The following is a 15,902-nucleotide window of genomic DNA, read 5'->3' as shown; positions in this document are numbered from 1 at the left end:
GCTGAGATAATGGAAGCTGTCTATCCCTCACCAGCGTGACGTACTGTGCTCCAGGGGTATCAGTGACAGCTCAAAAAGAGAAGTGACGATAGTTTGCGCTATTCGTTTGCACGTCCTTGTGTACTGAAGGTTGGGCCTACTTCATGAAAGCAAGGCATGAGAGCAGAAATGGTTTTATTGACCTCACCGAGAGCATACACCTAGAACAAACAAAATGTCTGAAGGATAGAGGCATTTTCATTTCTTGTTCGATGACGGCCATGGAAAAGACAGCAACCATATTGCAGAAGAGAGCAGCATGTGCAGTTGCTTGCTTTGGGTGAAGCATTCACTAACTCGCTGCCAATAATCCCCGGAGCCGGTGCGAAAGGCAACTCTTGTGTGCCTCGGCTCGTTGGTCTAGGGGTATGATTCTCGCTTAGGGTGCGAGAGGTCCCGGGTTCAAATCCCGGACGAGCCCTTTTTCAGAGGTAAACATACGAATCCTACTCAAAACTCACAATGCCTGACTATTTCTCATTACACTCGCCGCATTGTTGCACAAAATATTTTGAACCTCATAAGAAACATGGATCACCATGCTTTTTCTGCCTTCATGCTTAGTCTCTGTGTGTCCCAGGTGATGCTTTCCCAAGCTGTACTTGCTGGCATTTAGGCATCAGATATTTGTCTGTCGATGCCTGCATAAGTCAATTTTTAATACGTCTAATTGCAAGTATGTTGGCTGATATCTCTGCAGTTTTCACACTTGCTCCTCGCTTTCTGAGTGGCTGCTGATACAGCAGAATAGAAGTAGAGAGAACCCTTGAGAGGAACCTTGCTCTAACAGTAAAACACAGCAAGTGAGTTTCTGTAGTGTAGTGGTCATCACGTTCGCCTAACACGCGAAAGGTCCCCGGTTCGAGACCGGGCAGAAACACTGTGCATGAGCTGCTTTTATGTGCACCCTCTAAAACCTTATTATCTCAATGCAAGCTTAAGAAGAGGCGGTCCTTGAACCCAGAGAGCCATGGGAAACTTCCTTTACTTTTGCAAGACGAAACAAAGTAATCAGCATCCATCAGTGGTCGCTCTTGTGCCTAGCTTTTTTTTTGTCATGCCATTTGGTATTGTGGGGTCTTTACACTTGTGACATTGCTGTGAACGTTGTAAGTGCAAACATTGGCAGGTGCAGTCAGAAGAGTCAGATCTGTACACACCCAGGGCTGTCAGGATGGCCGAGTGGTCTAAGGCGCCAGACTCAAGAGAGCTTGATCTTCAGTGCAACTGAGACTTCTGGTCTCCTCATGGAGGCGTGGGTTCAAATCCCACTTCTGACAGGTTTCTTTTACACCCTTAAATCGTCCTGTTTTTTGCAGTGCATTCCCCACACACCACAATCTTTGCACGGACCTGTAACATATGACGAGAAATCCACCAACGATCAGGCTGGGCCCTCAATCACAATTCCATGTATTCCTGGAAGGGACACCTCAGGCACACCTTCCGTTAAATTTGCACTCCATCACACAAACTGCCGTGCTGGTTTCTCATTAACCAGTTGATCCCATCTTTGTTGTGAGGCTCTCCTGCCACCTTTTGGGCGGAGAAGGCACTGTCCCTGCAACAACACAGGCAGACATGTTCAACAGGGCTTCCGGGTTATGTGGGAGGAGCAGATTGTCATTGGTCCCCCCTTGCGAATTTTAATTTACATAAGGAAGACAGAGAGGTATCTGGGAGTAGGCAGTACACACGGACATTGAACTCTATCTTGTGATTTGCAGCCAATTCTAGATTGAGGCAGGAGGAAAGGAGGTGACTTGCCCAAAAATGGCCATCCTGGAAATTCAGCCACCCTGGGGCTCCCAGGTTAGTGTTTCAGTCCTGCGAGCCACTCATATAAATCTCGCCTGATCGAGCCTGATCGAGCGCTGAGTGAGCGTGTTTGAATCCAGGAATCAAATGCCTCTGTCTTAGGAGCAAGAATTGGCAGGCCCTCCCTTGCATCTGGGGTGGAAGTCTATGGGGCAAGTGTCCAGGACTTGCAGAGGAGTACAAGTGCCAGAAAGTGCCTGCAGTTCTCATCAGCGCCTTTTTTCTGCTCTCTGGCAGCTAGGATATCGACTGATCCCTTCCTTGCAAGAGTGAAAAAAACAACACCTTGAGAGAAAACATGACTTTTTGTGGTTCACATAGAGAGAGAGCAGCCAAATAGCCCTGCTTTGTTTCTGAAAGACGCATCAGAAATTGCTTAAAATGCCGACTGGGGAATCAGGCTCGTTGGTCTAGGGGTATGATTCTCGCTTCGGGTGCGAGAGGTCCCGGGTTCAAATCCCGGACGAGCCCATGCTGTGGAATTATTTTTAGGCTGCTTATTATATAGGGCCATTTCTTCTTTTCAATGCTATAAGACGCCGTGTATGGTGAGAAAGTTCCTTTCCCTCTACGCTATTTCCCACTTTTGGCGTATAGAATTTCAGTGCCGGACTTCTTTGCAACTGCTTTTCTGGGGTGGACCATCAGTGTAGGAAAATTAAATGCAAAGTGTTTTTCTAGTGTGGTTTCAGGTATGGTTTTAAAATCGCCTTTTGGAATAAAAGGGGTCCTCGTTCCTTTCTTCCAAAGAAAGAGATCGGGTAAGGAGGGTCCAACTTTGAGCTTCATGGTCATTGGCCCTTGGTCTGTGCATTCCAGCCCACTACATGCCAAGAAGATTCCTGCAAGCGTGTCTGTTTCTGTAGTGTAGTGGTTATCACGTTCGCTTTACACGCGAAAGGTCCCTGGTTCGAGACCGGGCAGAAACAGCAGCTTTCTGTTTTTCACACAGTTTGCATTTACTCTCTCAATTTATAGGAAAGCTGAGATAATGGAAGCTGTCTATCCCTCACCAGCGTGACGTACTGTGCTCCAGGGGTATCAGTGACAGCTCAAAAAGAGAAGTGACGATAGTTTGCGCTATTCGTTTGCACGTCCTTGTGTACTGAAGGTTGGGCCTACTTCATGAAAGCAAGGCATGAGAGCAGAAATGGTTTTATTGACCTCACCGAGAGCATACACCTAGAACAAACAAAATGTCTGAAGGATAGAGGCATTTTCATTTCTTGTTCGATGACGGCCATGGAAAAGACAGCAACCATATTGCAGAAGAGAGCAGCATGTGCAGTTGCTTGCTTTGGGTGAAGCATTCACTAACTCGCTGCCAATAATCCCCGGAGCCGGTGCGAAAGGCAACTCTTGTGTGCCTCGGCTCGTTGGTCTAGGGGTATGATTCTCGCTTAGGGTGCGAGAGGTCCCGGGTTCAAATCCCGGACGAGCCCTTTTTCAGAGGTAAACATACGAATCCTACTCAAAACTCACAATGCCTGACTATTTCTCATTACACTCGCCGCATTGTTGCACAAAATATTTTGAACCTCATAAGAAACATGGATCACCATGCTTTTTCTGCCTTCATGCTTAGTCTCTGTGTGTCCCAGGTGATGCTTTCCCAAGCTGTACTTGCTGGCATTTAGGCATCAGATATTTGTCTGTCGATGCCTGCATAAGTCAATTTTTAATACGTCTAATTGCAAGTATGTTGGCTGATATCTCTGCAGTTTTCACACTTGCTCCTCGCTTTCTGAGTGGCTGCTGATACAGCAGAATAGAAGTAGAGAGAACCCTTGAGAGGAACCTTGCTCTAACAGTAAAATACTGCAAGTGAGTTTCTGTAGTGTAGTGGTCATCACGTTCGCCTAACACGCGAAAGGTCCCCGGTTCGAGACTGGGCAGAAACACTGTGCATGAGCTGGTTTTATGTGCACCCTCTAAAACCTTATTATCTCAATGCAAGCTTAAGAAGAGGCGGTCCTTGAACCCAGCGAGCCATGGGAAACTTCCTTTACTTTTGCAAGACGAAACAAAGTAATCCGCATCCATCAGTGGTTGCTCTTGTGCCTAGCTTTTTTTTTGTCATGCAATGTTGTATTGTGGGGTCTTTACACTTGTGACATTGCTGTGAACGTTGTAAGTGCAAACATTGGCAGGTGCAGTCAGAAGAGTCAGATCTGTGCACACCCAGGGCTGTCAGGATGGCCGAGTGGTCTAAGGCGCCAGACTCAAGAGAGCTTGATCTTCAGTGCAACTGAGACTTCTGGTCTCCTCATGGAGGCGTGGGTTCAAATCCCACTTCTGACAGGTTTCTTTTACACCCTTAAATCGTCCTGTTTTTTGCAGTGCATTCCCCACACACCACAATGTTTGCACGGACCTGTAACATATGACGAGAAATCCACCAACGATCAGGCTGGGCCCTCAATCACAATTCCATGTATTCCTGGAAGGGACACCTCAGGCACACCTTCCGTTAAATTTGCACTCCATCACACAAACTGCCGTGCTGGTTTCTCATTAAGCAGTTGATCCCATCTTTGTTGTGAGGCTCTCCTGCCACCTTTTGGGCGGAGAAGGCACTGTCCCTGCAACAACACAGGCAGACATGTTCCACAGGGCTTCCTGGTTATGTGGGAGGAGCAGATTGTCATTGGTCCCCCCTTGCGAATTTTAATTTACATAAGGAAGACAGAGAGGTATCTGGGAGTAGGCAGTACACACGGACATTGAACTCTATCTTGTGATTTGCAGCCAATTCTAGATTGAGGCAGGAGGAAAGGAGGTGACTTGCCCAAAAATGGCCATCCTGGAAATTCAGCCACCCTGGGGCTCCCAGGTTAGTGTTTCAGTCCTGCGAGCCACTCATATAAATCTCGCCTGATCGAGCCTGATCGAGCGCTGAGTGAGCGTGTTTGAATCCAGGAATCAAATGCCTCTGATTTAGGAGCAAGAATTGGCAGGCCCTCCCTTGCATCTGGGGTGGAAGTCTATGGGGCAAGTGTCCAGGACTTGCAGAGGAGTACAAGTGCCAGAAAGTGCCTGCAGTTCTCATCAGCGCCTTTTTTCTGCTCTCTGGCAGCTAGGATATCGACTGATCCCTTCCTTGCAAGAGTGAAAAAAACAACACCTTGAGAGAAAACATGACTTTTTGTGGTTCACATAGAGAGAGAGCAGCCAAATAGCCCTGCTTTGTTTCTGAAAGACGCATCAGAAATTGCTTAAAATGCCAACTGGGGAATCAGGCTCGTTGGTCTAGGGGTATGATTCTCGCTTCGGGTGCGAGAGGTCCCGGGTTCAAATCCCGGACGAGCCCATGCTGTGGAATTATTTTTAGGCTGCTTATTATATAGGGCCATTTCTTCTTTTCAATGCTATAAGACGCCGTGTATGGTGAGAAAGTTCCTTTCCCTCTACGCTATTTCCCACTTTTGGCGTATAGAATTTCAGTGCCGGACTTCTTTGCAACTGCTTTTCTGGGGTGGACCATCAATGTAGGAAAATTAAATGCAAAGTGTTTTTCTAGTGTGGTTTCAGGTATGGTTTTAAAATCGCCTTTTGGAATAAAAGGGGTCCTCGTTCCTTTCTTCCAAAGAAAGAGATCGGGTAAGGAGGGTCCAACTTTGAGCTTCATGGTCATTGGCCCTTGGTCTGTGCATTCCAGCCCACTACATGCCAAGAAGATTCCTGCTAGCGTGTCTGTTTCTGTAGTGTAGTTGTTATCACGTTCGCTTTACACGCGAAAGGTCCCTGGTTCGAGACCGGGCAGAAACAGCAACTTTCTGTTTTTCACACAGTTTGCATTTACTCTCTCAATTTATAGGAAAGCTGAGATAATGGAAGCTGTCTATCCCTCACCAGCGTGACGTACTGTGCTCCAGGGGTATCAGTGACAGCTCAAAAAGAGAAGTGACGATAGTTTGCGCTATTCGTTTGCACGTCCTTGTGTACTGAAGGTTGGGCCTCCTTCATGAAAGCAAGGCATGAGAGCAGAAATGGTTTTATTGACCTCACCGAGAGCATACACATAGAACAAACAAAATGTCTGAAGGATAGAGGCATTTTCATTTCTTGTTCGATGACGTCCATGGAAAAGACAGCAACCATATTGCAGAAGAGAGCAGCATGTGCAGTTGCTTGCTTTGGGTGAAGCATTCACTAACTCGCTGCCAATAATCCCCGGAGCCGGTGCGAAAGGCGACTCTTGTGTGCCTCGGCTCGTTGGTCTAGGGGTATGATTCTCGCTTAGGGTGCGAGAGGTCCCGGGTTCAAATCCCGGACGAGCCCTTTTCAGAGGTAAACATACGAATCCTACTCAAAACTCACAATGCCTGACTATTTCTCATTACACTCGCCGCATTGTTGCACAAAATATTTTGAACCTCATAAGAAACATGGATCACCGTGCTTTTTCTGCCTTCATGCTTAGTCTGTGTGTGTCCCAGGTGATGCTTTCCCAAGCTGTACTTGCTGGCATTTAGGCATCAGATATTTGTCTGTCGATGCCTGCATAAGTCAATTTTTAATACGTCTAATTGCAAGTATGTTGGCTGATATCTCTGCAGTTTTCACACTTGTTCCTCGCTTTCTGAGTGGCTGCTGATACAGCAGAATAGAAGTAGAGAGAACCCTTGAGAGGAACCTTGCTCTAACAGTAAAACACAGCAAGTGAGTTTCTGTAGTGTAGTGGTCATCACGTTCGCCTAACACGCGAAAGGTCCCTGGTTCGAGACCGGGCAGAAACACTGTGCATGAGCTGCTTTTAGGTGCACCCTCTAAAACCTTATTATCTCAATGCAAGCTTAAGAAGAGGCGGTCCTTGAACCCAGAGAGCCATGGGAAACTTCCTTTACTTTTGCAAGACGAAACAAAGTAATCCGCATCCATCAGTGGTCGCTCTTGTGCCTAGCTTTTTTTTTGTCATGCCATGTTGTATTGTGGGGTCTTTACACTTGTGACATTGCTGTGAACGTTGTAAGTGCAAACATTGGCAGGTGCAGTCAGAAGAGTCAGATCTGTACCCACCCAGGGCTGTCAGGATGGCCGAGTGGTCTAAGGCGCCAGACTCAAGAGAGCTTGATCTTCAGTGCAACTGAGACTTCTGGTCTCCTCATGGAGGCGTGGGTTCAAATCCCACTTCTGACAGGTTTCTTTTACACCCTTAAATCGTCCTGTTTTTTGCAGTGCATTCCCCACACACCACAATCTTTGCACGGACCTGTAACATATGACGAGAAATCCACCAACGATCAGGCTGGGCCCTCAATCACAATTCCATGTATTCCTGGAAGGGACACCTCAGGCACACCTTCAGTTAAATTTGCACTCCATCACACAAACTGCCGTGCTGGTTTCTCATTAAGCAGTTGATCCCATCTTTGTTGTGAGGCTCTCCTGCCACCTTTTGGGCGGAGAAGGCACTGTCCCTGCAACAACACAGGCAGACATGTTCAACAGGGCTTCCTGGTTATGTGGGAGGAGCAGATTGTCATTGGTACCCCCCTTGCGAATTTTAATTTACATAAGGAAGACAGAGAGGTATCTGGGAGTAGGCAGTACACACGGACATTGAACTCTATCTTGTGATTTGCAGCCAATTCTAGATTGAGGCAGGAGGAAAGGAGGTGACTTGCCCAAAAATGGCCATCCTGGAAATTCAGCCACCCTGGGGCTCCCAGGTTAGTGTTTCAGTCCTGCGAGCCACTCATATAAATCTCGCCTGATCGAGCCTGATCGAGCGCTGAGTGAGCGTGTTTGAATCCAGGAATCAAATGCCTCTGTCTTAGGAGCAAGAATTGGCAGGCCCTCAATTGCATCTGGGGTGGAAGTCTATGGGGCAAGTGTCCAGGACTTGCAGAGGAGTACAAGTGCCAGAAAGTGCCTGCAGTTCTCATCAGCGCCTTTTTTCTGCTCTCTGGCAGCTAGGATTTCGACTGATCCCTTCCTTGCAAGAGTGAAAAAAACAACACCTTGAGAGAAAACATGACTTTTTGTGGTTCACATAGAGAGAGAGCAGCCAAATAGCCCTGCTTTGTTTCTGAAAGACGCATCAGAAATTGCTTAAAATGCCGACTGGGGAATCAGGCTCGTTGGTCTAGGGGTATGATTCTCGCTTCGGGTGCGAGAGGTCCCGGGTTCAAATCCCGGACGAGCCCATGCTGTGGAATTATTTTTAGGCTGCTTATTATATAGGGCCATTTCTTCTTTTCAATGCTATAAGACGCCGTGTATGGTGAGAAAGTTCCTTTCCCTCTACGCTATTTCCCACTTTTGGCGTATAGAATTTCAGTGCCGGACTTCTTTGCAACTGCTTTTCTGGGGTGGACCATCAGTGTAGGAAAATTAAATGCAAAGTGTTTTTCTAGTGTGGTTTCAGGTATGGTTTTAAAATCGCCTTTTGGAATAAAAGGGGTCCTCGTTCCTTTCTTCCAAAGAAAGAGATCGGGTAAGGAGGGTCCAACTTTGAGCTTCATGGTCATTGGCCCTTGGTCTGTGCATTCCAGCCCACTACATGCCAAGAAGATTCCTGCAAGCGTGTCTGTTTCTGTAGTGTAGTGGTTATCACGTTCGCTTTACACGCGAAAGGTCCCTGGTTCGAGACCGGGCAGAAACAGCAGCTTTCTGTTTTTCACACAGTTTGCATTTACTCTCTCAATTTATAGGAAAGCTGAGATAATGGAAGCTGTCTATCCCTCACCAGCGTGACGTACTGTGCTCCAGGGGTATCAGTGACAGCTCAAAAAGAGAAGTGACGATAGTTTGCGCTATTCGTTTGCACGTCCTTGTGTACTGAAGGTTGGGCCTACTTCATGAAAGCAAGGCATGAGAGCAGAAATGGTTTTATTGACCTCACCGAGAGCATACACCTAGAACAAACAAAATGTCTGAAGGATAGAGGCATTTTCATTTCTTGTTCGATGACGGCCATGGAAAAGACAGCAACCATATTGCAGAAGAGAGCAGCATGTGCAGTTGCTTGCTTTGGGTGAAGCATTCACTAACTCGGTGCCAATAATCCCCGGAGCCGGTGCGAAAGGCATCTCTTGTGTGCCTCGGCTCGTTGGTCTAGGGGTATGATTCTCGCTTAGGGTGCGAGAGGTCCCGGGTTCAAATCCCGGACGAGCCCTTTTTCAGAGGTAAACATACGAATCCTACTCAAAACTCACAATGCCTGACTATTTCTCATTACACTCGCCGCATTGTTGCACAAAATATTTTGAACCTCATAAGAAACATGGATCACCATGCTTTTTCTGCCTTCATGCTTAGTCTCTGTGTGTCCCAGGTGATGCTTTCCCAAGCTGTACTTGCTGGCATTTAGGCATCAGATATTTGTCTGTCCATGCCTGCATAAGTCAATTTTTAATACGTCTAATTGCAAGTATGTTGGCTGATATCTCTGCAGTTTTCACACTTGCTCCTCGCTTTCTGAGTGGCTGCTGATACAGCAGAATAGAAGTAGAGAGAACCCTTGAGAGGAACCTTGCTCTAACAGTAAAACACAGCAAGTGAGTTTCTGTAGTGTAGTGGTCATCACGTTAGCCTAACACGCGAAAGGTCCCCGGTTCGAGACCGGGCAGAAACACTGTGCATGAGCGTCTTTTATGTGCACCCTCTAAAACCTTATTATCTCAATGCAAGCTTAAGAAGAGGCGGTCCTTGAACCCAGCGAGCCATGGGAAACTTCCTTTACTTTTGCAAGACGAAACAAAGTAATCCGCATCCATCAGTGGTCGCTCTTGTGCCTAGCTTTTTTTTTGTCATCCCATGTTGTATTGTGGGGTCTTTACACTTGTGACATTGCTGTGAACGTTGTAAGTGCAAACATTGGCAGGTGCAGTCAGAAGAGTCAGATCTGTGCACACCCAGGGCTGTCAGGATGGCCGAGTGGTCTAAGGCGCCAGACTCAAGAGAGCTTGATCTTCAGTGCAACTGAGACTTCTGGTCTCCTCATGGAGGCGTGGGTTCAAATCCCACTTCTGACAGGTTTCTTTTACACCCTTAAATCGTCCTGTTTTTTGCAGTGCATTCCCCACACACCACAATCTTTGCACGGACCTGTAACATATGACGAGAAATCCACCAACGATCAGGCTGGGCCCTCAATCACAATTCCATGTATTCCTGGAAGGGACACCTCAGGCACACCTTCCGTTAAATTTGCACTCCATCACACAAACTGCCGTGCTGGTGTCTCATTAAGCAGTTGATCCCATCTTTGTTGTGAGGCTCTCCTGCCACCTTTTGGGCGGAGAAGGCACTGTCCCTGCAACAACACAGGCAGACATGTTCAACAGGGCTTCCTGGTTATGTGGGAGGAGCAGATTGTCATTGGTCCCCCCTTGCGAATTTTAATTTACATAAGGAAGACAGAGAGGTATCTGGGAGTAGGCAGTACACACGGACACTGAACTCTATCTTGTGATTTGCAGCCAATTCTAGATTGAGGCAGGAGGAAAGGAGGTGACTTGCCCAAAAATGGCCATCCTGGGAATTCAGCCACCCTGGGGCTCCCAGGTTAGTGTTTCAGTCCTGCGAGCCACTCATATAAATCTCGCCTGATCGAGCCTGATCGAGCGCTGAGTGAGCGTGTTTGAATACAAGAATCAAATGCCTCTGTCTTAGGAGCAAGAATTGGCAGGCCCTCCCTTGCATCTGGGGTGGAAGTCTATGGGGCAAGTGTCCAGGACTTGCAGAGGAGTACAAGTGCCAGAAAGTGCCTGCAGTTCTCATCAGCGCCTTTTTTCTGCTCTCTGGCAGCTAGGATATCGACTGATCCCTTCCTTGCAAGAGTGAAAAAAACAACACCTTGAGAGAAAACATGACTTTTTGTGGTTCACATAGAGAGAGAGCAGCCAAATAGCCCTGCTTTGTTTCTGAAAGACGCATCAGAAATTGCTTAAAATGCCGACTGGGGAATCAGGCTCGTTGGTTTAGGGGTATGATTCTCGCTTCGGGTGCGAGAGGTCCCGGGTTCAAATCCCGGACGAGCCCATGCTGTGGAATTATTTTTAGGCTGCTTATTATATAGGGCCATTTCTTCTTTTCAATGCTATAAGACGCCGTGTATGGTGAGAAAGTTCCTTTCCCTCTACGCTATTTCCCACTTTTGGCGTATAGAATTTCAGTGCCGGACTTCTTTGCAACTGCTTTTCTGGGGTGGACCATCAGTGTAGGAAAATTAAATGCAAAGTGTTTTTCTAGTGTGGTTTCAGGTATGGTTTTAAAATCGCCTTTTGGAATAAAAGGGGTCCTCGTTCCTTTCTTCCAAAGAAAGAGATCGGGTAAGGAGGGTCCAACTTTGAGCTTCATGGACATTGGCCCTTGGTCTGTGCATTCCAGCCCACTACATGCCAAGAAGATTCCTGCTAGCGTGTCTGTTTCTGTAGTGTAGTGGTTATCACGTTCGCTTTACACGCGAAAGGTCCCTGGTTCGAGACCGGGCAGAAACAGCAGCTTTCTGTTTTTCACACAGTTTGCATTTACTCTCTCAATTTATAGGAAAGCTGAGATAATGGAAGCTGTCTATCCCTCACCAGCGTGACGTACTGTGCTCCAGGGGTATCAGTGACAGCTCAAAAAGAGAAGTGACGATAGTTTGCGCTATTCGTTTGCACGTCCTTGTGTACTGAAGGTTGGGCCTACTTCATGAAAGCAAGGCATGAGAGCAGAAATGGTTTTATTGACCTCACCGAGAGCATACACCTAGAACAAACAAAATGTCTGAAGGATAGAGGCATTTTCATTTCTTGTTCGATGACGGCCATGGAAAAGACAGAAACCATATTGCAGAAGAGAGCAGCATGTGCAGTTGCTTGCTTTGGGTGAAGCATTCACTAACTCGCTGCCAATAATCCCCGGAGCCGGTGCGAAAGGCAACTCTTGTGTGCCTCGGCTCGTTGATCTAGGGGTATGATTCTCGCTTAGGGTGCGAGAGGTCCCGGGTTCAAATCCCGGACGAGCCCTTTTTCAGAGGTAAACATACGAATCCTACTCAAAACTCACAATGCCTGACTATTTCTCATTACACTCGCCGCATTGTTGCACAAAATATTTTGAACCTCATAAGAAACATGGATCACCATGCTTTTTCTGCCTTCATGCTTAGTCTGTGTGTGTCCCAGGTGATGCTTTCCCAAGCTGTACTTGCTGGCATTTAGGCATCAGATATTTGTCTGTCGATGCCTGCATAAGTCAATTTTTAATACGTCTAATTGCAAGTATGTTGGCTGATATCTCTGCAGTTTTCACACTTGCTCCTCGCTTTCTGAGTGGCTGCTGATACAGCAGAATAGAAGTAGAGAGAACCCTTGAGAGGAACCTTGCTCTAACAGTAAAACACAGCAAGTGAGTTTCTGTAGTGTAGTGGTCATCACGTTCGCCTAACACGCGAAAGGTCCCCGGTTCGAGACCGGGCAGAAACACTGTGCATGAGCTGCTTTTATGTGCACCCTCTAAAACCTTATTATCTCAATGCAAGCTTAAGAAGAGGCGGTCCTTGAACCCAGCGAGCCATGGGAAACTTCCTTTACTTTTGCAAGACGAAACAAAGTAATCCGCATCCATCAGTGGTCGCTCTTGTGCCTAGCTTTTTTTTTGTCATGCCATGTTGTATTGTGGGGTCTTTACACTTGTGACATTGCTGTGAACGTTGTAAGTGCAAACATTGGCAGGTGCAGTCAGAAGAGTCAGATCTGTGCACACCCAGGGCTGTCAGGATGGCCGAGTGGTCTAAGGCGCCAGACTCAAGAGAGCTTGATCTTCAGTGCAACTGAGACTTCTGGTCTCCTCATGGAGGCGTGGGTTCAAATCCCACTTCTGACAGGTTTCTTTTACACCCTTAAATCGTCCTGTTTTTTGCAGTGCATTCCCCACACACCACAATCTTTGCACGGACCTGTAACATATGACGAGAAATCCACCAACGATCAGGCTGGGCCCTCAATCACAATTCCATGTATTCCTGGAAGGGACACCTCAGGCACACCTTCCGTTAAATTTGCACTCCATCACACAAACTGCCGTGCTGGTTTCTCATTAAGCAGTTGATCCCATCTTTGTTGTGAGGCTCTCCTGCCACCTTTTGGGCAGAGAAGGCACTGTCCCTGCAACAACACAGGCAGACATGTTCAACAGGGCTTCCTGGTTATGTGGGAGGAGCAGATTGTCATTGGTCCCCCCTTGCGAATTTTAATTTACATAAGGAAGACAGAGAGGTATCTGGGAGTAGGCAGTACACACGGACACTGAACTCTATCTTGTGATTTGCAGCCAATTCTAGATTGAGGCAGGAGGAAAGGAGGTGACTTGCCCAAAAATGGCCATCCTGGGAATTCAGCCACCCTGGGGCTCCCAGGTTAGTGTTTCAGTCCTGCGAGCCACTCATATAAATCTCGCCTGATCGAGCCTGATCGAGCGCTGAGTGAGCGTGTTTGAATACAAGAATCAAATGCCTCTGTCTTAGGAGCAAGAATTGGCAGGCCCTCCCTTGCATCTGGGGTGGAAGTCTATGGGGCAAGTGTCCAGGACTTGCAGAGGAGTACAAGTGCCAGAAAGTGCCTGCAGTTCTCATCAGCGCCTTTTTTCTGCTCTCTGGCAGCTAGGATATCGACTGATCCCTTCCTTGCAAGAGTGAAAAAAACAACACCTTGAGAGAAAACATGACTTTTTGTGGTTCACATAGAGAGAGAGCAGCCAAATAGCCCTGCTTTGTTTCTGAAAGACGCATCAGAAATTGCTTAAAATGCCGACTGGGGAATCAGGCTCGTTGGTCTAGGGGTATGATTCTCGCTTCGGGTGCGAGAGGTCCCGGGTTCAAATCCCGGACGAGCCCATGCTGTGGAATTATTTTTAGGCTGCTTATTATATAGGGCCATTTCTTCTTTTCAATGCTATAAGACGCCGTGTATGGTGAGAAAGTTCCTTTCCCTCTACGCTATTTCCCACTTTTGGCGTATAGAATTTCAGTGCCGGACTTCTTTGCAACTGCTTTTCTGGGGTGGACCATCAGTGTAGGAAAATTAAATGCAAAGTGTTTTTCTAGTGTGGTTTCAGGTATGGTTTTAAAATCGCCTTTTGGAATAAAAGGGGTCCTCGTTCCTTTCTTCCAAAGAAAGAGATCGGGTAAGGAGGGTCCAACTTTGAGTTTCATGGACATTGGCCCTTGGTCTGTGCATTCCAGCCCACTACATGCCAAGAAGATTCCTGCAAGCGTGTCTGTTTCTGTAGTGTAGTGGTTATCACGTTCGCTTTACACGCGAAAGGTCCCTGGTTCGAGACCGGGCAGAAACAGCAACTTTCTGTTTTTCACACAGTTTGCATTTACTCTCTCCATTTATAGGAAAGCTGAGATAATGGAAGCTGTCTATCCCTCACCAGCGTGACGTATTGTGCTCCAGGGGTATCAGTGACAGCTCAAAAAGAGAAGTGACGATAGTTTGCGCTATTCGTTTGCACGTCCTTGTGTACTGAAGGTTGGGCCTCCTTCATGAAAGCAAGGCATGAGAGCAGAAATGGTTTTATTGACCTCACCGAGAGCATACACCTAGAACAAACAAAATGTCTGAAGGATAGAGGCATTTTCATTTCTTGTTCGATGTCGGCCATGGAAAAGACAGCAACCATATTGCAGAAGAGAGCAGCATGTGCAGTTGCTTGCTTTGGGTGAAGCATTCACTAACTTGCTGCCAATAATCCCCGGAGCCGGTGCGAAAGGCGACTCTTGTGTGCCTCGGCTCGTTGGTCTAGGGGTATGATTCTCGCTTTGGGTGCGAGAGGTCCCGGGTTCAAATCCCGGACGAGCCCTTTTTCAGAGGTAAACATACGAATCCTACTCAAAACTCACAATGCCTGACTATTTCTCATTACACTCGCCGCATTGTTGCACAAAACATTTTGAACCTCATAAGAAACATGGATCACCGTGCTTTTTCTGCCTTCATGCTTAGTCTGTGTGTGTCCCAGGTGATGCTTTCCCAAGCTGTACTTGCTGGCATTTAGGCATCAGATATTTGTCTGTCGATGCCTGCATAAGTCAATTTTTAATACGTCTAATTGCAAGTATGTTGGCTGATATCTCTGCAGTTTTCACACTTGTTCCTCGCTTTCTGAGTGGCTGCTGATACAGCAGAATAGAAGTAGAGAGAACCCTTGAGAGGAACCTTGCTCTAACAGTAAAACACAGCAAGTGAGTTTCTGTAGTGTAGTGGTCATCACGTTCGCCTAACACGCGAAAGGTCCCCGTTTCGAGACCGGGCAGAAACACTGTGCATGAGCTGCTTTTATGTGCACCCTCTAAAACCTTATTATCTCAATGCAAGCTTAAGAAGAGGCGGTCCTTGAACCCAGAGAGCCATGGGAAACTTCCTTTACTTTTGCAAGACGAAACAAAGTAATCCGCATCCATCAGTGGTCGCTCTTGTGCCTAGCTTTTTTTTTGTCATGCCATGTTGTATTGTGGGGTCTTTACACTTGTGACATTGCTGTGAACGTTGTAAGTGCAAACATTGGCAGGTGCAGTCAGAAGAGTCAGATCTGTACACACCCAGGGCTGTCAGGATGGCCGAGTGGTCTAAGGCGCCAGACTCAAGAGAGCTTGATCTTCAGTGCAATTGAGACTTCTGGTCTCCTCATGGAGGCGTGGGTTCAAATCCCACTTCTGACAGGTTTCTTTTACACCCTTAAATCGTCCTGTTTTTTGCAGTGCATTCCCCACACACCACAATCTTTGCACGGACCTGTAACATATGACGAGAAATCCACCAACGATCAGGCTGGGCCCTCAATCACAATTCCATGTATTCCTGGAAGGGACACCTCAGGCACACCTTCCGTTAAATTTGCACTCCATCACACAAACTGCCGTGCTGGTTTCTCATTAAGCAGTTGATCCCATCTTTGTTGTGAGGCTCTCCTGCCACCTTTTGGGCGGAGAAGGCACTGTCCCTGCAACAACACAGGCAGACATGTTCAACAGGGCTTCCTGGTTATGTGGGAGGAGCAGATTGTCATTGGTCCCCCCTTGCGAATTTTAATTTACATAAGGAAGACAG

The 15,902-nt window shown here is 47.1% G+C and overlaps 17 non-coding genes across 17 annotated transcripts; all 17 read left to right on the top strand.

The window, feature by feature from the left end:
• Positions 1–388: 388 nt before the first annotated feature.
• On the top strand, positions 389–460 carry TRNAP-AGG (transfer RNA proline (anticodon AGG)). The gene has a single exon. It is a non-coding gene; the product is annotated as a tRNA-Pro (tRNA).
• A 386-nt stretch (positions 461–846) lies between these two features.
• TRNAV-AAC (transfer RNA valine (anticodon AAC)) lies at positions 847–919 on the top strand. The gene has a single exon. It is a non-coding gene; the product is annotated as a tRNA-Val (tRNA).
• Positions 920–2,256: 1,337 nt separating this feature from the next.
• Positions 2,257–2,328, top strand: TRNAP-CGG (transfer RNA proline (anticodon CGG)). Its single transcript has one exon. It is a non-coding gene; the product is annotated as a tRNA-Pro (tRNA).
• A 385-nt stretch (positions 2,329–2,713) lies between these two features.
• On the top strand, positions 2,714–2,786 carry TRNAV-UAC (transfer RNA valine (anticodon UAC)). Its single transcript has one exon. It is a non-coding gene; the product is annotated as a tRNA-Val (tRNA).
• Positions 2,787–3,227: 441 nt separating this feature from the next.
• On the top strand, positions 3,228–3,299 carry TRNAP-AGG (transfer RNA proline (anticodon AGG)). The gene has a single exon. It is a non-coding gene; the product is annotated as a tRNA-Pro (tRNA).
• Positions 3,300–5,095: 1,796 nt separating this feature from the next.
• On the top strand, positions 5,096–5,167 carry TRNAP-CGG (transfer RNA proline (anticodon CGG)). The gene has a single exon. It is a non-coding gene; the product is annotated as a tRNA-Pro (tRNA).
• An 899-nt stretch (positions 5,168–6,066) lies between these two features.
• Positions 6,067–6,138, top strand: TRNAP-AGG (transfer RNA proline (anticodon AGG)). Its single transcript has one exon. It is a non-coding gene; the product is annotated as a tRNA-Pro (tRNA).
• A 385-nt stretch (positions 6,139–6,523) lies between these two features.
• On the top strand, positions 6,524–6,596 carry TRNAV-AAC (transfer RNA valine (anticodon AAC)). The gene has a single exon. It is a non-coding gene; the product is annotated as a tRNA-Val (tRNA).
• A 1,338-nt stretch (positions 6,597–7,934) lies between these two features.
• Positions 7,935–8,006, top strand: TRNAP-CGG (transfer RNA proline (anticodon CGG)). The gene has a single exon. It is a non-coding gene; the product is annotated as a tRNA-Pro (tRNA).
• Positions 8,007–8,391: 385 nt separating this feature from the next.
• Positions 8,392–8,464, top strand: TRNAV-UAC (transfer RNA valine (anticodon UAC)). The gene has a single exon. It is a non-coding gene; the product is annotated as a tRNA-Val (tRNA).
• Positions 8,465–8,905: 441 nt separating this feature from the next.
• TRNAP-AGG (transfer RNA proline (anticodon AGG)) lies at positions 8,906–8,977 on the top strand. Its single transcript has one exon. It is a non-coding gene; the product is annotated as a tRNA-Pro (tRNA).
• Positions 8,978–10,773: 1,796 nt separating this feature from the next.
• Positions 10,774–10,845, top strand: TRNAP-CGG (transfer RNA proline (anticodon CGG)). Its single transcript has one exon. It is a non-coding gene; the product is annotated as a tRNA-Pro (tRNA).
• A 385-nt stretch (positions 10,846–11,230) lies between these two features.
• Positions 11,231–11,303, top strand: TRNAV-UAC (transfer RNA valine (anticodon UAC)). The gene has a single exon. It is a non-coding gene; the product is annotated as a tRNA-Val (tRNA).
• Positions 11,304–11,744: 441 nt separating this feature from the next.
• Positions 11,745–11,816, top strand: TRNAP-AGG (transfer RNA proline (anticodon AGG)). Its single transcript has one exon. It is a non-coding gene; the product is annotated as a tRNA-Pro (tRNA).
• A 386-nt stretch (positions 11,817–12,202) lies between these two features.
• On the top strand, positions 12,203–12,275 carry TRNAV-AAC (transfer RNA valine (anticodon AAC)). The gene has a single exon. It is a non-coding gene; the product is annotated as a tRNA-Val (tRNA).
• A 1,337-nt stretch (positions 12,276–13,612) lies between these two features.
• Positions 13,613–13,684, top strand: TRNAP-CGG (transfer RNA proline (anticodon CGG)). The gene has a single exon. It is a non-coding gene; the product is annotated as a tRNA-Pro (tRNA).
• Positions 13,685–14,069: 385 nt separating this feature from the next.
• Positions 14,070–14,142, top strand: TRNAV-UAC (transfer RNA valine (anticodon UAC)). The gene has a single exon. It is a non-coding gene; the product is annotated as a tRNA-Val (tRNA).
• Positions 14,143–15,902: the final 1,760 nt, after the last annotated feature.

Source organism: Triturus cristatus, chromosome 10, assembly GCF_964204655.1.
Source record: "Triturus cristatus chromosome 10, aTriCri1.1, whole genome shotgun sequence".
Classification (NCBI taxonomy): Eukaryota; Metazoa; Chordata; class Amphibia; order Caudata; family Salamandridae; genus Triturus; species Triturus cristatus.
The sequence above is the reverse complement of the archived record's forward strand: the minus strand, read 5'-3'. Positions and strand labels throughout refer to the sequence as shown.